The sequence below is a fragment of the Dermacentor albipictus genome, chromosome 5 (assembly GCF_038994185.2).
Source record: "Dermacentor albipictus isolate Rhodes 1998 colony chromosome 5, USDA_Dalb.pri_finalv2, whole genome shotgun sequence".
In the NCBI taxonomy this organism is placed as follows: Eukaryota; Metazoa; Arthropoda; class Arachnida; order Ixodida; family Ixodidae; genus Dermacentor; species Dermacentor albipictus.
The window spans coordinates 10,796,601-10,820,000 of NC_091825.1; the positions used below are offsets into that span (position 1 = coordinate 10,796,601).

Here is a 23,400-nt window from a genome sequence, read left to right on the forward strand (position 1 = left end):
TTTCTAAATGTTTTGTTTTTGCAGTCCTCAGGGAACCACCCCTTGCCGCCAAGAAAAAGCACCTTTGACTGTAGCAGTAATCAGTGATTCGCCTAATTGGCAAACAGTTCAGTATGCCAAACAGCCTCGAGACAGCTGTACCTCTGACAGAAGGCACTAATACACAGTGCAATGCACTGTTTCTGCACCCTAGACTGTGGGATTCTCATCCCGTACTCTTGGGTCAAAGGAACGACAATACAGTAGTGCAAACAATCACAAAGGCATTTATTGCACCTTTCATAGATCAATGCCTGCTAGCCAAGTTGCTATCCACAAAACATGCCAATGGGCGCGCGACAAATCGCGGAAGTCCTACTCACCGTGACCGGATAGCGAGCGAATATGTTCGCCCCTTGCTGGATCCCAACGCCTGGTTGTTCGCGTGTACGGTCACGCGAACGGTCATATAAGGCCTCACGAGACGGTCTTGCAGAAGCATGGATCGGCGCACGCCTGGCACGTCCGCGCTGCTTGCCGTCCCGAACCAAAGAGGAAGCGTGTTCTCCCTTGCGCCCCCAAGTAACCCTGCCGTGAGGCGGCGTTGGCAGCGCAACACTCGCGCCATCTCTCGCATGGCCTGGGGCCCGCGGCGAAGCCGCAATGCAGGAGACGGAAGCTATACAGAAAAAACAACATATCAGGGGACGTGCGACAGTCGCGCATCCCCACAAGACAAATGTGATGAGCTATATTATGTGACCTATCATAACTGCGTGGTGCCAATACAGACAGGATATGCAGGGCATGTAGCGATGTGGACAGTAGCAATGGAATGATATCACCAGTGTACAGAGCGATGAATTCATTCTTTCTCTGTTACTGATAATCGAGAACTGCATCAATTAAAAAATGTGAGAAAAATTAAGAGAAAAATCATGTGTGAAGGAATACTACTCATCATATCTATTGTAATTATTCTCAGACAGCATTCCCTCTTTTTTGCTTTTATTATTAGTGCATTTATATAGTACTGCTCACCTGCTGTTCCATGTGTTCCATCGACACATACACGATCAGTTCCAAGCCTCTTGAAAAGCTCCTGTTGTGGTGTGGTCATGATGACTAGCATAAAATATGTCATCCAAAAGGTCCTCATTTTTTCTCTAAAAGAATGTCACTTTTTGGTGTTTAAAGAAGAGCAATGGGTTCTCCTTTTCACTATGCATCCTCTCAACCCAGAGTTGCACGCTCACATAGTCATTATCATGCAGCTGCTCGGTCTTTGAGACTCTGGCATCCCTCATTATGTTGCGGAGACCCTGCTTGCTTAACAGGTTGATGCGGTGCAATGTCTCATCCACGTTGGACCGCACATTATCCAGTACTGCATCAATGGACACGCCTTCTCGCAGCTTGTCTTGAGAGAGTAGAGAAAAAGTGTATATTAGTTGAAGCATAAATAACTATTACCGAGCACGCAAAGAAGTGAAATGGGCACTGATGAACATTTTTTAATATCATTATTTAGAATTCCTTTAATTGAATAATGAGTTACATTGACTTACAAAAACCTTTTGCAATGGGGGGTGTTAAATAGTTCAAGCTGTCGCAATTTTTGTTCTTTTTAGGCCAGCTCTTTGCAAGGACATGGTGCTATGCAGCCTTCAGCTGCTGAAGAGGCAAAATTACATTTCTGAATTACACTACACGGTTACCTTACATTTGAAGAGGCAAGATTACATATTTAAGTGTTTCAATGTTTGGTGTCATTGATAAACCGTCATAGGGATTATCTGCACCAGTGTTATCAGGTACGTAAGTGAAGAAATTTATTGTGTGTACCAAGTTTACAGCTAGGCTGCCAATTTCATCCTTCACTGTTGGTAACCTTGTTCGCACAAAAGACATTACTGAAGCATTGTGAAAACATTGCACTGGACTGGACATGTGAAGATTGTGGTTCATATCCTACCCAGGGCAAAAATGTCTTCCACTTTTATTTCCTTTACTAAATATTGCCATTATTTACAATTTCTATCCTTCAGTTAGGACTTCATTTTCCAATTGCATTCCATAGCAGAAGTTATTGCCACTTCCATAGTGGCATGCCACCATAGAAGGGCAAAACAGAGTCGGCAATCGAAAACGTGCAGCATTTCTAGATTAACTTAAATATAAACATCACTGTTACTGACTGCATTGATGGACATAATTTTATTAATGTCAATATAAAAACTGTCAATTAAAGCTTTCAGCAATTATTTATATAGTTGATTTATCAGTCATTCATCCATATTTACGGAGCAGACACACCTGTGAATGTATGCTTTGAAGGCTATGCAGTCATGTGGGTTTTTGAGTTAAAGGTATCATTTCAGTCAAGTAGAGTACTGACTGGACACTTGAAGCTGTTTTACGAGTTCACGTCTAATACTCAGGGTGTCTACCAAGTTGACATTTCGAAATTCCCCAAGTTTTCCAGGTTTTCCCTGAGTGCCACTGCAAATTTCCCTGAGTGATGCAGAACTGTTTTATATCAACACGGGCTGAAACCATATCGCCTGATGCTGTCACTCTCTAGTAAGCACATGAAAAAAAAAGCAGCTTAATCCAATTTGAATACTAAGGAGCAGTGTTTATGTTATTCAAAAAGAGAATAGACGGCAGGGGTTAGTAAAATGCACAGCAAATAAAGTGTCTTCGAAAACAATTGCAAATAAGGTCGGACATTATCAAATACGAATAAAAAGGAGATGCATACAAAGGCAAATATTTTCTAATATGAGCTATTTCTATCAACTGATAGCAACCTCAGTGGCATGAGGCCTGAACTCTGTCACAATTGAGATTCTCTCTCAACAGCTCGTATGTCAACCTCAATAGTCCTGACATACTCTCAGCCCACGCACGACGCCAGAGTGTTGTGTTGCACTGCTTCAAAGAGTGTATTTTGGTTTGGATGAGGGACACCTGCATCTCGGCATCAGCCAAAACTTTACTTTTTGAGCTCAAGCTCTTTCAAAACGGCAGCAACAAGCTTCCTTTCTCATTTATTCCTCAATGCGTAGGTCACTTCTGTTCTTGTCCGCCTTCCGCCACTCGTTCGCCCCAAGAACCATTTGAAGCATCTTGATCAGTTGCACAGTCCACGACCGATTTTTCGAGCTCCCTAGGGGCCGCGAAAACGTCCGAAAAATCGGCCAGTTGGAAAAAAATAAATGCGTGTCATTTACTGCCCTTAGGGGCTCAAACCGCCACAGGCACGTTCGAAAACGCTCTGAAGGCCTGTCGGTACACATATTAGGCATACCTGTGCTCGTACTGTGACAGGAAATGCCGGGTGCCCGCGTGCATAATTAAGATATACATACTGTATTCCGTGGCGCCCCTTCCCACGCTTGTTATGCTTCACTGCAATACTTTTCCGTAAGCTTTACCGAGTAACATTTCTGTACAGTGGCTGACTTTCACGAACCGGCATTATGCAACACACCGTGTTTTCCAAGTTTCTAAGCCAATCGCAAGGACCACAAAGGTGGAGTCCGTGCCATTGCTGACAGCAGCGAATTCTTTCAATAAAAAGTTCGGCACCCAATGGCAAGAAGCTTCGTAGCGAACGTCGAAGCAGCTAGGCCTAGCGTTGCCGCAGTGGTGGCAACGGGTGCCAGCGGATCTGCGTGCGAGTGCCGGTTCGAGGCGGCGAAGTAATGAAAACGGCAGCGGTGGTGCCTTTGATTAATGCCGTTTCGAACCTGCGGTCGCGGCAAAACGTCCGGAAAATCTAACGGCAAGGAGTTCTTGTGTCGGAAATTTCACACGTTCTGATACGTTGACATTATAGGGTACGAGGTGGCGCCGCGAAGCCGTCCAAATTATCAGGAATCTGGAAAGTCGCTCGTTGACTGTACACTGGCAACTCCTCCTGCCAACGACGAGTCATTACGATTCCTGTCTGCTACTCGAGCCAGCATATTACCGCGACTTTCGACCCTTTCAATAAAATTGCCGCTAATTTTCCCTGATAGAGGCCCAAATTCCCTGAGTTTTCCCTGACTTTTTCCAGACTACTCAAAATCCCTGAGAATTCCCAGTTTTCCCGGTTGGTAGGCACCCTGAATACCCCTGTCACACGGCAAATCTAATGTCATTTACAACGAATGACATTTGCTGATAATGCCATTTCTTTAGTGTCACACGGTAAAACATAAGAACATTTTCGTATATGACATTTACAAACAAATGAGTTCGCCAAACTCATTTGCATTAGTTTGGAACTGAATGTGTATCCTCGACACCACAAGTTTACCAGTGTTTTGCAAACAGTACATGCTTCTTTGTTGTTTTAACAAAAAATCACTGTTATTCTATCCATTTTATTACCTAATTATTGCTTTAATGACGTTAAAGTCCATCACGTGCGTAAATACAGAAAACTACTCTCAGTCCAGTGACCAGACAGCCGTCTTTAGCTTTCGCTGCAGCAGTTGTGTTGGTTCTCACCGGAGCATCGGCCGCGGCCACTTCAATTGACTTGGCATAAAAGCGTGCGCGTGTTTACCTGTGGCACGCACCAAGAATGAGGATATTAGAAGCTCGCATGCACATCAGAACGGCGATGACATGCAACTGCCCTTCTCTTACCACTTTAGCAGATGTAGCGGATGCACGTATCGTTCTCTTCGCCCTGTTGCTTGCCTTAGCTCGACTCGACTTCGTTGGCAATGTCGACAAGTTAGTGATCGAACGCTACGGTTTGAAAGCAACGATCACGTATTCTAGTGGAATTTAGCACATTGGAAAATAATTATTGGACAAAAGTGAGTTTGAGGCGTGTCTTTTTTTTTTTTTACTATCGTCATTGTCATCATTTTCAAATGACAGTTTTCGCCTTGTGGCAGCATGCTGCAATAATGACATTAATCGTAAGAAATGACATTAGATTTGCCGTGTGACAGGGGTATAAGCCTAATTATCGTGATCGTTCCAATCATGTTTCATTCACATAGCTGATTCATGAGCATTCAAAATATTTAGGTACCATATTTTCCAAACCATAGGTGCCACTATTCTTTTCATTTTCGTCCAAGCGTATTATACAACAGTGTAACTTATATATGCAAGACCAACATGAGACACTCTTTTTCTCCAGCAATGTACTTGCAGTTTATTTTACCTGCTAGAATGTGCGGCTCATGAAATTTTTTTTTTACTGAAGTTTAGTGCCCTGAAATAGGTAAGTACGACATATTAGGATAATTGTATAAACATGCACAATCGCATTTCACGATGCTGACCCAAGTTAAGATAGATGCATCTTATACAATGAGTTATATACACATAATTTTTCTTTGAAGGTTGTGAAAAGAGGGGGAAAGGGGGTGACTTGTACAACAGTTCAAATTATAGTCCAGAAAGTATGGCACATGGTTTGTGAGCCCTACATATAGTAGAGTAAAATACAACTTGAGCTGATGAAAGTTTCACATGGAAAGCACATCTGCTGTAGATGACCTACAGTAGTGGTGAGAGGTCGCAGTTTCATCGATGTCTGTAATACTTGCACATCAGTTTCGGCAAAATGGCAGACATAATTATGTACAATGCACCTTAAGTAATCCCAAGTGGAAATTATTCCACCTTACTGCTATTTTGAGACACTGAATCCCACTAGGATCACAAGTCATACCAATCCAGTTAACTGCAAGCCTGAAAAATAAAGCAGAAAGAGAAAAAGCCACAGTCTGCTGCGTGGCCTACAGTGCACCAGGAGGCACTACACCTTCCTGCTTGGTACATGAAATGATGCAAACAAGTATAACTAAAGTTGTTGCCTGCAATAAGAATAGCCATATAGGTCAAATATAGGCCACTGGCTGTGCCAAGGTAGTTGTTACCACTGTGAAATTAGAGAACGGTTCCCTTTTTTCTCTCTCTCTCTGAACTCTTCAGGCATTGATACAATGTAGCAAAATGATAAACATGTTTATGATGTCATTAACTATAATGCCCTGCAGTCAGTAAAGGTGGCCTCGAATGATGTGGAAATCATGAATTTCAAGCGCACTAACATGTGCTCCAAGTTCACTGCATGGTCTGGCATGAGTATTGCCTTGTATTTGGGGTGTTGAAAACTCAACAACCACTCTTTATGTATTATAAAGCAGAGCAAAAGTGGTTTCTTACCAGCAATAGCAGCTCATTCCGACTTGGACAGAAAAACACGACCCAGTTCAAAGTCGTGGCCTCTGTGCTTGAATTGGAAAACCACATACATACCTGTGTTGTCTTCGGTCACAGCCATTGCCGCAAAACATCTTTTTCCACACTTAACACTTGAAGGCCGCTTCAGCTTTTGTTTACTGTAGCTGTGGAAAAAGATAACCGGGTGGTTTATTCTAACTTAAGCACTGGACTTCCAACACATGCTTAATGGTGGTTCTACTACACCATTTACACCATTTAGCTACTATTCAACTTGCCTGAAACCTGGCTACGTGAACTGCGCAAAGGTGCGGTATTTTCACGCTTTCAGGGCAACGCAGCGTTTTCAGCAGGGGTATGAGAAGAAGACTTAAATATAGGAAACAAATAGTGAACGTGCAAGTAATTCAGTTTGAGATGGATCATCTACTAGACTTTTCAAATATTGAGTGATATTTGCAGTAATGCAATGGATTGCCTGAAGTCAATGCATTGCATGCAGCATTTCAAGGGCACTTGGTTTGTCTCTAAACAAGAACACAAAACAAATCTGCGTTTTTACATGCCAATACCACGATCTGATTATCAGGCATGCCTCTCTCAGTAAAAGTCTCGTCCTGGCTGTCAACACCAATCGAAGGAATTACTATATGCAATGCTAACAGGGTACGGTGACAAAATCAGCATTCATAGCAAGCACAAGGCATGCGCTAAGACCCATTGACCACTGGAAGGCACACAGTTTGCATTGCATACATGTATTCTTGCATGTGGTTCAGAACTGTATGGCAATTTTGACTCAGCTGCTTTCATTAGCCCACAAAAGTTTTATTTAACTATTTACAAAGGCTTTCTACCTACTCAAATAAAAGTACCTGCAACATACTGGCATGGTACCAATTGGCTGGTTCTGGGTGTTAAAATTTTCTTAAATGTGTAAGCATCTCTATGCTTGCCAAACGTCCATCACGCAAGATAAAAATGTGGGCCGATCCCAGAGATAGTGCAATACTGGGCCAACCCACGGCGGAGGTGAACAGCCTTCAAGCACTGAACAAAGTGAAAAGTGTACACAATATAGATAGAGCATGCAGCAGCGAGTGGCTTTACCTTTGTTCTGCCTGTCGCTACCACGAGATCGCTCGCAAATCTCTCAGCACACACCGCACCCTGCCCCTTTCGCAGATCGCTTTCAAGATATGGGCCCGCTCTTCAAGGCAAAGCGACGAGAACACGGCGTTCAAGATATGGTCCACGCAAGGCATAGTGGTTTGACGTAGATGGATAAGGCACTAAAGAGCAGTATCAGCTTATAATGATCAGAACGTCATCAGCACACCTGGCGCTGCCGTCTGCAGCAGTCCGTGTTGCTGCGACGCTCCTGTTTATACCGGTCATATTAACTTCCATAACACTTTTTTTTTGTTCAAGTACTCTAAAGAGCCCAGGAGGCATAGGGGTGGGGGATGTTACGATTGGCTAGCGGGGATAGTGACCTTCTGGCTTCGCTGCAATGAATCGCTTCGTGAAGCCAACAACATGCCCCCTTCGAATAGCCCTTCGGAGCCAGTAAGGCTAGACACGTTTGGCGGACAGGATTGTTAGCTGGTTCGCTGTCACCTTCAGGGACCAATTGGAGCAAAAAAACTCCTGGAAATGTTTGTTCTATGGCGTTCTCCCATGTACTCTGGTAAAAGTCACAGTCATGACAGATTCAGCAGCTAACTGCAGAGTCAGCTGAGGAACCAAGACGTGCCAGCTTGAGTCAAACGTGACAACACCTGTCTATGAGGCCCCACTCATTTTAGTGTGTTCAGTAAAACAAAAGTGCAAGAGAGTGTGTGAACCTTCGCCCTCAAAGGCGGGTACTTCGACGACTTTGGACGCTTTGGTTGGATGAAGGTTGGATGGCAGCTTTTCCTGGCCTAGGGATCTAGTTTTTCCTGGCCTAGGGATCTAGTAAGGACAGAGAGTGTTTAAGCAGACATTTTCGGCTGTTCAGTGTGCATCTCAGTCATGCTAGACTGATCAGATGTAATGTTCTCCACTCTTCATGTAGATATTGTAAATAAATCCCCTACTCCTCATTCTTAACGAGAACAAGTTCCTCCCTTCAACAACATCCTTAGCATGAATGAGTCGAACAATGGTATGGGGCAGGTACCCTTTTCATGGCAGACACCAACTCTTACAGGGATTACAATGAAAGGAGCAAAAAATACCAAAAGTACACAACTAAACAAGAAATATGAATTGGAACAACATGAATTAGTGCAAAAAAATGACTTATTACAGGGTATATACAATGTGTGAAAAAAACATAGTGATGACAAGGGTCAAGGTTCCTAAAATACTTATCACAATGAGCTGTTTCACATTACAAAACAATGGAAAAAAATTTAAGTATAGATTACTAAACAGGAAAGCAAAATTGCATATTAAATAAGAACGTCAAGAAATGCAACTGGAACAGAACAGCAAGGTAAGAGGTAGTTCAGATTTCTAGGAACAACTTCAAATTATGTACAAATGAGTCGTGTCAGATAGCGAGGAGGAGAGGTGAGTGGAAAAACGGATTAGTGTGGGCGAAGATGGGTGCGATTTTAAGTTGGTGATCAAGCCGTCAAGACACACGTCACAAGCTAGTCTGATATTTAGAGTAACGTGGGATAACCGGTTGGAGTAAATGAAAGAAGGACAATAGTGTCAGAAGCCTGCGTATATTGAGAGGAGCTAAATTAATTTAATATTTGATTTCCGTAACTCTAGATGTATGCGAGTAGTTTCTTGTGATGAAGCGAGCAACCTTATTTTGCAAAAGACTCGAGTTTGTGCTCGAGGTAGACCTCGACACAAACTAGAGTCAGTGTCAATTAAGTAATTAATTAAGACACAAACTAGAGTCAGAGTCAATTAAGTAAGCGAGAAATTTTGTCTTGGAGTTAGCCGAGTGCAAATAGTGCCTTATGAAGCCAAGAGATGTGGTTGCTTTAGTAGAGTTTGCCGTTTTTACACTCTGCTAAGCAGCTGAGCGGAGCGGATGTGCGAATGCACATGCGCCCTCCGCTTAGCTGCAAGCGGGCTGGCGGAGTCAGAAACACGGTCCGCTTACAAGCTGCCTGAACAGAAGGTTGCTGCCATTTTTTCCTAGCAAGGTGGTCGATGCACACACCCACTCTGGCTTGTGCATCGAGGCACCTTGCCTGCCTTGCTCTTTACAAGATAGATTTGCACAGATGAAGACTTATGTCTGCTAGAAGGTGCGCATGCTGACCCATTTGAAAACCTCGCAGCGCGGGAGTATGTGATGCACGCTGTGCAGCATGTTAGCATCAGAAAGGATCAGATTGTATGCAAAATGCAAGCTCGCTGGCTATCACGTGGCATTCCCCAAGATGGGGCTTTATTTTCCACTGGATAAAATGGACCGGTAACACATTACAAGTTCGTGTTTAGATGCTTTATGGACAAATAAGCTATATGTATTCGTTTTACTTAAAAAAGTTTTACTTATAGGTGCTTTTATTTTGTTTCATTACCCTGAATTCGGCCAGAAGGCACTGCAAATACGAAAGGAACATCAAGCGGAAAGCCAGAGAAGCCGAGATAATCTCGTGGGTGGCGGCAATGGAAAATAAACCTGCTACGAGTAACTACTGAAGAGGAAATAAGGATATCGGGAAAGAAACAATCTATTATAACTCAAAGGGAAGTTTATTACTTTCTGAAACGAGCTCAGGATGCCTTAGAACACGCACTTATACAGCAAAATATAAGAAGGAAGAAGCATGTGCTTGCTGCGGTAAAGCTAGGGAAACAATAGAGCATGCTTTACTAGAATGTGAAATATCTCCCCAGCAGTAGATTTAGGCACCACTGGCCTATACACCATTAATAAAATATATCCAGAGAGGGAGATTAAGATGGACTGCAATGATTGTAATGGCATCATTGGAATCGGACATATGCTGGCGGGGTGTCCTGCGACTCTCCCCAACCTCGTTGAAGAATGGACACAGTGGGAGAGAAGGATACAAAGCGCATTGTTTCAGGACCAACTAAGGGCAGTCCAGGGGGCCCATGATGTCGCTGAAAGGCTTGGCCTGACAGTGCCAACGTGGGAGCGGCCCGCCTTGGCTTGAGAAGTCAAGCCTCTGGACCTCATTACAATAAAAGTTTTCACACACACACACACCATTGGCCTGCTTGAAGCCCTTGGGTTCAGCAAGAGCAGGGGGAAAGTAAAAATGTATGCAGTAAAGATTGGTAAGCAGCGAATGGAAGATTGGTGGACAAAAAGTAGGGAAACGACAAACAACAGAGGCTTGCAAAGACAAAGTTCAGAAAGTTTGGTTATGGGAAGTCATCGTGGGTTTTTTTTTCTTTGTTAACATAGGTCGAACATTAGGCAATACAAGAGCTTCATGGCGCAACCCACACCTCTTTCCAAAGGGGACACTCGTAGCACCTATCCATCCATCCCTCTGCTCCGCTAGGCTAGACATACAACTAAAACGTGCAATCACCCACCACTCCACCATGTGGCTAAGCGGGGAAACTTGGAGCGGGGAGAACTGTAAAGACACTAAACTAAAACATTCTAGTGAAAATCACATCTACGCAAATGTTCCACGACAGATCGAATGACAAATGAACACCCAGATATTGTGAATACCAAGGCTACGGGCATGTTTTATAATTTTGTAATTACATAACACGGGTTTAGCTGTAGTCCTGAATCTGATAGCTTTTGTAATATTAATGTTGATTTCCGCTTGCTTACTGCCCCACTTACAGAGATTGTCTAGGTAAGATAGAAGGTAGCAGGTATCCTCAGGGTTACTAGATCACGCAATCATCAGCAAATAGTCTATGACCATAAACGCCTACCATTACTAATATCGTTAATGTAATCTAAAAACAAAATAGGCCTGAGCATGGAACCTTGCGGTACTCCAGATTTGACATGATTTAATGGAGACAAATGGTCATTGATGAAAACTGATTGCTACCGGTTAGTTAAAAAGTTGGTAGTCCACCTAGTTATTCTCACATGTATGTTAAGATCTGTCAGTTTATGAATAAGCCACAATTGAGGAACCTTGCCAAAAGCCTTCGCAAAGTCCACAGATATTACATTGATTCGATAAAAAAGATAATCAATCGTGTAAAAGTCCATGCCGATTGATAAAGAAAAAGTTTTGTTCTGTAAGAAACTTCATTAGAGCAGATGAAATGATGAGTTTGCAGTACATGCTGGTAAAGAAATTAGTCTGTAATTTGATGGGTTAGACGAATCACCAGATTTAAATATGAGAATTATGCAAGCTGCTTTCCAATCATTTGGGACGCATCCCGTGTCAATACATTGCTGAAAAAGCTTGGCTAAAATGCGACATATTGCAGGTTTGGATATCTTAAGAAGTTTAGGGCAGATGCCATCACAACCAGGAGCAGAGTTAGCTGGAAGACAATCGATACAGGACTGTACTACTTCAGAAGCGATATTAATGTTGTGCATGCTTGAATGCAAAATAGGGGCCTGAAAGCTTCTAGGTACACCAGTCTCATCTGTGAAAACGGATGAAAAAAACTTGAATTCAATAGCAACACGTGCCAGAGAAAGAATGTTACCATCCTTAGATAACGGTACCGTCAAGTTCGATAATTTGGGTTTCCTAAATTTTTGTGTCATTGCTAAGCATGTCTGAAATGTCATGGTTGAAAAATTTATCTTTGGCTGTTGTTGTTACAGTCCTGCATAAGTGTGCGTGCTCACGATAGGGCCTCCAATCTTCCACAGATGCTCATAGTTTAGCTCTGCAATATAATGGTTTCACATGCGTCACAAACCAAGTGCTTTCTGTGCAGGCTGTTATTTTGAATTTTGGAATATGCTTTGCTTTTAAGTGTGATCAGCCCATCACGAAGTACCCAGTTTGTGGCCGTATCCTTGAAAAGGGGTTGATAATGACATTCGGCTGCGTGGAGATGAGCAAGTGGTACAATGCTTAAGCGTACTTAAGTCCCAGAGGAGTTTCTGCATGAATTTTTCAATTGTTTATGAAGGTTTCTTACCTATTCAAAGGAAAGTGTTTGCAACATACTGATGTGGTACTAATTGGCTGCTGCTGGCTGTTGGCCTTGGTATCTTCCTTTGCTGTTGAGCAGCATTTACTGAGTGCGCAGTAATAATGAGCTGCACCAAATGGCTACACATTACTGCTGTACTACTCCAACTATTCCAAAAGGACCAATTTTTCTGCTCCAAAATGCACCACGACTACTTATTTCCTAGTCCAAATCCTTAACTGGCTAGGCCACCACTGCATGCTGACACACCACCCACTGTGGGTGTGGGCTGTATTAGCCAAGTCTCAGTAAGACAAAAATAACTGTGGCACTGTTCTTTTTGAGCTTTGTTACTTAATGAAAAGGCTTTGAATTCAGGCCACCAGTGCTGCAATAAAGTATTCCTATTCCAGCCGCCCCACTTGTTAAGAGCTGCATGCCACCTGCATTACTGGCTGGGCCAGTCACTTGAAATCGGTGGACTATAAGGTTAGAGTAGAATCAAACAGAAGAATTTTTTTCATATACTGGCTTTGGACGTCCCCAAATTTTTGGGATGGGCCTGCTATAAATTTTACGTATTCATAACATAGGAAGGTTATGACGACATGTAACCCAGGCAGGCAATGCTTTTGGAAACGAACTTTAAACTTTGCCACTCCGACAGTGGTGAATAGAGTGATCTGTTGTCATGTTTAGCAGTACTACTTGCATCTGACCGCTGGATGTATTGTGTCACTGTTCATTATTTATTACATGTGCTTATACCATGTGCTCCAAAAAGATGTTCCAATCATTGGTGCAATCTACTAATACCAGCTACGTACTTTCGCAATGTCTCTGTAGGCATCTCTTTAAATCTTTTTATGTCTAACACGATACACAAGGACTCCCCTGTAATCACTGACACAGAAATAGTACAGTGTAGTTCTAAAACAAATGTGCTTAACTCATATGGGTGACAACAAATAGTTTAACATTGGTGCTGTCATAGGTCTGGTTTGCGATTACAGCCGACGTCTTGTGGTTGATTAAAGGAGTTCTTTAACAGCAAGGTCCAGCATTACCAGAGCCTGATGGCTTGTAGACCCACCATGTTGTATTAGTGGTTTGGGTGTTGCGCTGCGAAAGTGAGGTTGTGGGATCACATCTCGGTCGTGGAGGCCACATTTCGACGGGGTTCGATGAGGTAAAAATGCAATGCCCGTGTACCGTACGTTGAATGCACGTTAACGAATCCCGCGAGGTGAAAATTAATCCGCAGTTCACCGCTACAGTGTGCCTCATCAGATCTTGGCTTTGGCACGTGAAGTGTCAAAATTTGAATGTTTTATTAACCGCAGGTACGGTGGCTGCCTAGTTCCTGCGTCATTTTAGATTACCTTTATCGTTAATTTCTACCTCCGTTTCCTCTGTTTGGGCTCCCTGGGACTAGGCCATAGTGGCTATGGCTAGACGCACCAATGAAAAAATCTACGAGTCCAGAAGCGTTGCAAATTTCGGTTCCTTAAAGTCAACTTTGCCATCATACACTGCGGTGAAGTATACCACGAATGCAAAGGGGCCACTGTGAGGGGACACAGCACGAATTCCTTCATTATACACATGCATTCCAGTTTTCTGTCACAGTATGAGCACGGAGACAACTAATAATCAGAACTTTATTTCTAAGAAGTCGTTACAATTTGTTGGGGTCCGTCAAGCGAGAAGCTGTTGCAAACAGCTTGAAAGTGCTTGACAGCACAGCAGTCAGTGTAGAAGAAAATAAAGCACGCATATAATTATATATTATATATTGACACGTGTATACATACATTTATCGGGCGACCACGTTTCGCCGCCTAACAAATCTTATCGCACAGCGCGGCACGCGCCTGCATGTATCCGAAGTTTCTGGAAAGTTATCGATGCTTCTATCCGCTGTCTGTTGTCGCTGAACCTTGTGTTATCTGATTTCATCGCGTGACGCGAATGGTGTAGAACTTTGTGGAAGGCACACGAGCCCCAACAAGTCTGGAACATTCGATGACTACTGTATAAAAGCTGACACGCTGGACTAGCTGATCAGATTTTCGACGATTGCCGACTGTGTTCGCTGCTATCATTGTGCTTTAAGTGTAGGCTGTTTTGTGTGCACAGGTTCGCCCAATAAAAGCTAGTTTTGTCTTTCACAGTACTGCTGCTGTGTTCTTTAACATCACTACCACGTGACAATATAGTGATACACTACATACTATATTAGCTCGTGCTTAACAATGGTAATTGCACAGTTATAAAATAGTAAAGAGGGGTGGACAGTGCAACTGTATGTCCCAACCGAAACTAACATGAACACTGTGTGTACAATATATATATACATATATACACTGTGTTCATGTTATGTCATGTTCATGTGTGTGTGTGTCTGTGTGTGTATATATATATATACATATAGAGAGAGAGAGAGAGAAAGAACAGCGCATTAGTAACTTCCAGTGACAGATATCCATACATTTGTTCCCGCGTGCAGGCATCATGTAATGAATGATTCTAGACCAAAAATTATTTCGCGTTTCCGGATAAAGACATGAACATTAATAATGCCTTGGTTTTCATACTTATTTAGAAGTTAAGGAACATTACAGGTTAGCGATTGCATTAGATAAATTGTTAGCCTTTTTGGCACGAGCCATCTATCCTGGCTGTAGTCCCGACAGTAATTTTACAAGTGAAGAGACTTTGTTAGAGGAAAAAGTATGAATACAGTAAAGGAAGGCCATTCACATCTGGCAGTTTGAAAAGTGGTGATGTTGTGTGGAGGTATGGAATGTTAGAAATAATTCCGACGAGCACGTTTCTGAAGAAAAAGCTTGTGTTAGTGTTCACGGTGGTGCCCCACACACGCATGCAGTAGTTAATGTGAGACGCAAATAGTGCTGGGTAAATTTGTAATTTCAACTGTTCTAGAAAGAAATAATATTTGTAAGGCTGTTGTGGCTGGACCATCCCAATGAAGTGGAAAGGAGCACGTTCGCTTTAGGAATGACATCGCAAGCCTCCAGACCAGAGACAAACAGGCTGGTATCATCCACATATAGAATGGTTGTTGCCTCGGTTTCTGCGAGGGTTCATCGAGCAATAAGGTTCCCAAAGAGCTCCAGCCCCACGGGAAGGTGCGAGGTGAAGTCCGGCAACACTCATGCACGCGGCTGTTCCCCCACTCTCCATTCCCCCCAGCTGCGCTTTGCTTCGCTGCACCGCTCATTCTTGGCTCAGCAGCCGTCCGACATGGAGGTTCCCATTGTTGATCCCGCCAAGTACGAGATTCGTTCCGTAATTCGCTTTTTGCACGCCAAAGTGACTCCACCCGTGGATATTCATCATCAGTTGACAGAGGTGTATGGCGACAAGTGCATGTCCGTTCAACACGTCCGAAAGTGGTTCAGGGAGTTTAGTGCTGGTTGAAAGAAAGTCCACGATGAAGAACAGAGTGGAAGACCGTCAGTTTCGAAGGTGGTTATCAAGATGGCCCAACGCAAAATGCTTCAATCGAGGAGGATCAACATCCGTGAACTTATTGCTCAAATTCCTGGAAGTTCTTACGGTACAGTGGAAAGAGCTTTGACTAAAGTATTGGGGTATCAGAAGTGTTGTGCTCAATGGATACCGCAGCTATTGACATCAGACTACGAGGAGAAACGCCTTGACTGTGCTCGCCAGTTTCTTCAAAATTGTCAAGAAGATAAGGAAGGATTGTTGGACTCCATTTTTATGGGAGACAAAAAGTGGGTGTTTCATTTCACTCCTAATATGAAATAAAAATCCAAAGAGTGGCGTCACCCAGAGTCACCAGTCGCAAAGAAGTTCAAGCTCCTTCTGCTGGCAAAGTCATGGCCACTGTTTTTTGGGATCATAAGGGGGTACTGCTGATCGATTTAATGGAACGTGGGACAACAATGAACTCTGAGAGCTATTGTGCAACACTATGAAAACTCAGGCAAGCTATCTGGAACTGCCGGCGAGAACGACTGGCAGCCAGTGTAACACTGCTTCACGACAACGCTTGACCTGACATCTCCTGTCAAACCCAGGAACTTTTGACAAACTTTGGGTCGACTGTCATGCCCCACCCACCGTACAGTCTGGACCTCGCACCTAGTGATTATCACTTGTTCCCCAAGCTAAAGGAACATTTGAGTGGCCAACGCTTCCGGAGCGATGAAGAAGTCGGAAGAGGTGAAATGCTTCCTCAACGGGTCGGCGGCAGACTTCTATGACACTGGGATACAGAAATTGGAGCACTGTATACAAAAATGCGTAGAAAAAGATGTTGATTATGTAAGTTTCATCTTTCCAATAATGTAAATTTCTATGAGAATAAACAATGTTGTCTTTTTCTAAAACTGATGGGAACCTTATTTCTGGATCAACCCTCGTATGTCTATCATGTCATTAACGTAAATGTCGAAGGGGACCTAAAATGCTGCCCTGTGGGACACCGAACAATATTGCCCTGTCGGAGGAAATACTATTTCCAATGACAATGTATTGCCTGCAATCAAGCAGATACGAACAAAACAAAATGTGTCATTCCGTGTACACCGTTGGCAGTCAACTCTGTTAATAGAATCTTGTGTTGCATTGTCAAAAGCCTTGCTGTAGTCAATAAATATCCGGACTACTAGGTTTCATTTTTCTAGCTTCTTGATTAACGCCTGCTGAACAAGCAGTGCAGTTTCGGTAGAGCAGGTCATCAAAGCTGTTTCTCCATCGCCAGGGTTCGTGTCATGCTCTCCAACCATGATTCCTCGCTCCTTTGTGCCCTCCAGAGGGGCATGGTCATGGACCCCCAAACAAGGGGCTTAAATCACCACAGCAATTAAACTGCAATTTTTCGCTTTTAATATGCTTCAATGCAATACACTGCATAAGCTTCCTTGCTTAACTCAACTGTAATGCGGCAGAAGTGACTTTAGGAACACTTTCTAGACATACCAAACATTATGTGCATTCTGGTCGGAACTACACCTGACTTAACATTCCGACACGTCGACATATGGATGGCCCTTGTGCAGTTTAAGAGCACGAATACGCATGCTGGTTGTGGCTTGAGGAAATGTGATTGCTTAAACAAGTTTCAATGCCCTAGACTGAGCTTCACCACAATGCAGTTGTGTTATGCACTGGAGCTTCCGTTATGTATTGCGGTCCATCACTGCAGCAACGTCAGAACCAGCTTTGAATGGGTGTCAGGTGAGTTATTAGATGTCTCGGTGCTCATACTGTGACAGATGACGGCACATGTGCGCATGTATAGTCGGGAACATGTGCAAGGCTGTGTTGCAGTCTCGTATACGGAGCTTGCAAGATGGGCGAAGCAAGGGCCCAAATCACCACAACCCTGCCGGAAATAGCTCTAAATCCCTGCCTGTACACTTCTTAGGGTCTCGGTGCTTTTACCGTAACCGGAGATTGCACATATAATAGTATATTTTCAAAACTGAGCTCATTGGAACATCTTCCTGTTCATGCTACGCACACAAAAATGAGGAAAAAGGGAAAAATTATGCAGATCCCACACCCTGTGGGAATTGATGTAAGTGAAGCTTTCCATGCTGGATGCTCTGATTGATGATAATTAGCAGTGTTGACGGCTAAAGCTTAATTTCTTCAACATTTAGGCTAACATGAGATTGGTGAATTGATGTTAAACGTTACCTTGTGGGCACCACTGCTGTTTGCCTGCGTAATAGGCAGAACACACAGGGAGAGGGGTGTTTGCATGAGGCATTTTAGTGGGCCATATCTTATAACCCCTGAGAGGGTTGAGTGTTGTCATTTCCTCATATGGCACATCGCGTTATGGCAGAAGTATTAAACTTGAATTGGATTATGGGGCTGTACGTGCCAAAACGACACTCAGATTATGAAGCACGGCATAGTGGCAGACTCCAGATTAATTTTGACACCGTGATGTTCTTCAATGTGTCCCAAAATCTAAGTGCACATGGGTTTTCTATTTCGCCCCCGTCGAAATGTGGCTCCCACGATTGGGATCAAATCCATGACCTCTCGCAATGCCATAGCAGCAAAGCTAATGCGGCAGGCACAGAAGTGTTGATTTGACGGTCAACCACTTCTGTAGTGTTTCCTGGACGCTGCGGTGCATTTTAATTAATGCGGCTCTGCTTCTGCACGCCCTGTGCGAGTTGCCCGCTTGACATATTTGCATGGTGTTTATTTTTTCAGAAATAGCAGCAAACAAGTTATACTTATGTGCCTTGAACATAAGCACCCCACAACTGCTGTTGTATGTTAGTGGAGTTTCCTTGCCTTCTCATGTCACTTCCCCCATCTTATACGGGAAATGCCTCTTCTCCTCCCTCTTCTCTCTACAGTTCTATCTGTGTCCCCTCTCGCCTCGCACGTAAGCGCCGCAGTTTCTTCTGTGCTTCCGAAAGGAGTCACGGATAATTGCAGCTGTCAGGTGGCTAATGTGACAACGGCCAGGGAGCTCCAGAGGGCATTGTGCACATTCGATGCAGTGGGGTGAAAACAAGCTTCTCCCATCTCCTTTCCTCTCTTACTTGTGCCTGTCATGTATATACACACTCTGAACCCCCCCCCCCTCCCGACGTGGCATGTGTGATATTAGCAGCTGGAGTGGGAAAGTCAAAGGAAGAGACACATGCGTAAAGGATTCTATGCTTACCCAATGAGTAAACCCGTCCGTCATGTAAGATGATTGCTTTCAAGATAAGGCCGGCATGAGCGAGCGAATTGTAAGATCGGGCCTGCGCAGCCGCGCCATAAGCAGCGGCCGCTGATGTACAGTTGATAATGGTTTGCATCGAGAGGAGGCAGCATCATTGACCACATCTACGTATGACGTCTACCTAACGTGACACTGTTCAATTACGTCACGTAGAACAGCATGCATTGGCCAGTGCTCATCTTCCATGAAGCAGCAACATCATCCAAACGCACCATGATATAAAAGGAGTGAACAGTGCTACTACTGGCCTCTGCTTCATACTCATGCTGGTCTTGGTTTAACATTTTGGTGTTGCATCTGCGCTTCTCCATTTCATGATTTTTTCGTGGCATTTCTCGCAATTATATGAAACGCAGCAGCATATGATGACAAAACAGTAGGTGATCAGTAGCAAATGCTTATGCATCATTTAGATAACTCCGACAGGATACTCTGCATGTAATTTTATCTTTTTCCACTTTCAGTATGCTTCAGCGCTATGGTATGCTTGACCGCGTAACCTTGCTATGTCCAGTGTTTGTGACCCTTTCCCACTGTTGGTATACTTCATCACAATGCTAAGTGCATAGTTGAATGTGTAACACCACTGTATTGGGATGAAGCTAACTTATGGGTCTGACATTAGACAGCTTTAATTTAGCGTACGCAGCTGTAGCGTATGCCATAGTATATATAGCGTATGCTAATCAGCACACATTTTTTTTAGTTTTAGTTGGCCTGTGAGATGTTCAGATCTCAGAGGCCATGTGCCGTCATTGCGGCTATCTCCCGACTGTAGCTATAGGTGGTGCTAACATGTCGGATGTTTCTTTCGTTAGGCTTCGACTCACTCGAAACGAGAAGCGATCTCGAAAACACTACAAGGTTATCCATAATACTCTGTCATCGTAGCAGCCTGAGACTAAGTGAAAGCCATTTACACAGTCAGTTGCTAAGAACGAAGTCCATATACAAAAGCAACGCCAAATTCAATTCGAAGCTGGCAGCCGGGGCCGCCGCCATGTTTCACGCAAATTCCGCAAACCACACAAAGACGCTAATGCTAAATCTGAGAAATAGTGTGTGTACGCTATATGCAATGGGTCGTTTAGCGTTCTGCGCATGCGCAGTGATGTACGCTAAACTAAAACTGTCTATTATGCAGCACATTTTAGATGCTTGCTGGTTTTAAAGTCCGAAAGCTGAGATACAACAGCGTCACACACTATCACGTGAGGAAAACGAACCGCTGCATGCAGCAAGTAGCGTCAGCATAAGCACTAGATTACAATCGAACAGCTCTACAATGAAGACCACAATTAATTTGCCTGTGAAACAAAGAAACTTATGCGTCCCTGGCGGCTGATTTATGTTTATAAAACGAATGCCGCAGCAGTGCCGCCACTGCCCCGCGAAGATGTCACCAGGGTAAGCTGTGCCCTAGCGCTAACAGCAGTGTATTTGAAGAGCGTGCTGATATTACTAGTTCCGTTGCTCTGCCCCAGGATTCACTCACCTCATATGCTACTTGTAACGGACCAACGGCTGATGAATGCATGGATAGGCCGCGAATGTCAACGAAGGCGACCAAAAATTTTGTAGCAAGGGAGGCTTAGGGGCACTAGACAATCGGGGGCTTAGCTTTGCATGGTTCCTGCATTTGCTTGGAGAGCAAGCTGGGAACCTCAATGGAGCACAGCGTGGCTACAGTAGAACATGCTGTCAAGGATATTTTGCAGAGAAAGATTAGCGGTCTATTTCATTAAGTCTCTCTTGAATTCTTGTTAAAGATTTTCTTTTGTTGAAAGTGCTTAGCTATTGTGAGCAGTGAGCTGCGCAACCTTTAAAACAAAGTGACCTGCATAGCGAAGGATTTTGAAGGTGCGAGCACTTTGTTAAAAAGGCTTTGACAACATAGATACATTCAGAGCAGCGCTTTCTGCCCTTTAGCCCATGCAGAATTTGTAGGTCCTATTTGCGCCACCAGGATCTGCCAATGTACTGCAGTGAAGCCTTTAATATGTGTCCCAATGTCCAATGCTGCGGAGTTCAATATATCCATTTACTGTCTGAGCAAGTTTGATGTATGAAGTTTCATATACATGTAGTTCTCTTGGTGATTCACCACCTGTTATTTAAGCAATAATTCTATTTATAATTGTTTCATACAACAAGGTTCAATTGTAATGAATTATTGCTATATGACATTCTTCCCATTATTATAACTAGTACTCTCAAGCTTCGAACCTCCCAGCTTCCTCATACAGTTGGCCAATGTGACAGTACACCTGACACAACAAGCCATGTCGTACACTTACTCTATGCATATTCACAGCCCATGCAAGCTTGTGCTGAAAGCTTGTTGCTGCTTGCAGAGGTAAACATTTCACTTGACTGTTGTAATGATCTCGCTGACTATGTGACAGAATAAACAGTTACTCCACAATAAAACATAGTATGAGGCCATTTTGTAAACACGAGTTTGAAGTAAAACTGTGCCATGCATCGTCGAAAAAGGAAAACAACATTACAGGGATGAGCATAGTTATCGTGGGCTTGTCTCTATAGCTTTTATGTCTTGCTTTGTCCACATTATGCTGCACAGTTTTAGTTGAAGCGGTTATTGGCTGGCAGACATCTTCCCATCATGTTACTACGAGTTTTGATGAAAGCAGTCTTAGCTAGCCTCTCTAGCCCTGGTTCTCTGGCTTAGGTGCTGGTGCCTCCAGTAGTTCAGATTTGAATGGGTGCAAATTAATTTTCCCTCTCAGTGAAATCAGGGGAGGCGCTGCGATCGCTGAGGAGTGTAGACGTGCTCGCGTCGGCTCTGTGTTCGTGAAATGATTTTGCAGCATTTTCTTGCGAATTGTGGCCTAATTTTTACACCAGTCGATCCGTGAAGATACCAGGACTCCGTAGACGCCTCATTTTCAGGTGGAACACTCGATTTCCCTGTGCTACGGACATTTTCCTGTGCTGCGAACATTTTTGTGAATCGCCCACGCCGCCGCCGCACGTGCACGCCGGGCGCACCGGATGCGCGGCGCGCACTCGAGCGAGTTCCGTATCGCCGATCAAGTTTCTCTGCCCTAGCAACGAGCATGGAGCTCGAAGTGGCCGCCGAGACGGGCTGGCGAACAACTCGCCTTCGCCAACCGGCGAAGCTGAGGGACAACTCTTCACCCCAAAATGACTCTACCCAAACCTCAAGCACTCGTTCTCGTTCCAAGACCAGGCCACCAGTCAAGGCACAAGTTCTAAAGGCTGGACGCATGCCTCCGCTACCTTCCAACCAAATCAAAATTATCATTCGCCCCAAGGGAGCCCTCAACATTGCCAAAATTGGTAGTCCTACCGTGACTACAGCCGTTCTCCAAGCCGCACAGCTCAGCCCAACAGATATTCAGCAAGACATGGTGTGCCCCAACACCCAACAAAACATTGTCGTTGTAAGTACGCCAAGTCTGCAGAACGCCGACCGGTATCTCTGCATAAAATCAATTCAAGTCAATGGGGTCACGCACGATGTTAACGCGTATGAGACGGCCGCCGAGGACACCACGAAGGGAGTCATCTGCGGAATCCCCCTCTCCGATACCCCACAGCAAGTCAACGCCAATATCATCAATACCCACAACCCCCTCGCACTAGCCGCAAAATGCATTGGAACAACAACCACCGTTGTTATCGCCTTCAGTGGCCCCGACGTGCCATATCTGGTCTGTTACGGAGCTACCTTAATCCCATGCTCGTTATTCCACAAGCAAATAGAAATTTGCTACCAATGCGGCTGCCTCGGACATCGCATGGATGTCTGCCCTTTTCCCAATAACAAGATCTGCAGAGGTTGTGGAGTCCGCAACCCACCTCCCGATCACACGTGTAACCCCAAATGGTCACTGTGCGGCGGCCCTCATCTTACAGCGGACAAATCGTGTACGGCTCGCTGCAAGACACCATACGTTATTCGAAAGCGCGTTGGGGAACGCCGAGCTGCAATGCAAGCCACCCTTCAAGAAAGCGACTTCCCGCCCTTGAACTCCAAGCCCCGCTCCAGATCTCGGACTCCATCACGCTCGAGGCAACATTGTTCCCGGACCCCTTCACGTTCGAGACAGCGCCGTTCCCGATCCAGATCTACCTATACCCCACCCGCCAAGTCTCCTACTAACAAGGTGAGCTTTGCAGAAGCCCTTAAGGGCACCTCGCGAGAGGGTCGCAACACACCTTCTCCACAGTCCACGAGCACCAATGATAACGCAGAAATAGCTCACCTCAAAAAAGAAAATGCCATTATGCGCGACCTAATTCACCAGCTCTCGCAAGAGGTTCGCGATCTTAAACAATCCAAGACACCTGCTCCTACACCACCCACCAAAGCGTCCCACTCCTCTAGCCACGACGCTCTACTG

General features: G+C 44.3%; 1 protein-coding gene and 1 long non-coding RNA gene across 14 annotated transcripts in view; one reads left to right on the plus strand and one right to left on the minus strand.

Annotated features, from left to right (window-relative positions):
• The window catches only part of LOC139059841 (uncharacterized), a 49,314-nt gene extending 34,886 nt beyond the window's left edge, over positions 1-14,428 (plus strand). For all 11 annotated transcript variants that reach the window (XR_011514385.1, XR_011514390.1, XR_011514387.1 and 8 more), the window contains one exon: positions 7,369-14,428. The gene's annotated coding sequence lies outside the window, so the exon portion shown is untranslated. The remainder of the gene's footprint in view (positions 1-7,368) is intronic.
• Positions 249-23,400, minus strand: part of LOC139059842 (uncharacterized) — a 33,257-nt gene continuing 10,105 nt past the window's right edge. The window contains exons 3-4 of one of the 3 annotated variants that reach the window (XR_011514397.1): positions 6,166-6,347; positions 249-5,206 (exon numbers count right to left, since the gene is read on the minus strand). This is a non-coding gene — a long non-coding RNA (uncharacterized lncRNA). Of the gene's footprint in view, positions 6,348-23,400 lie in introns of all 3 variants that reach the window. The other 2 variants (XR_011514396.1, XR_011514395.1) reach the window with 2 other exon arrangements.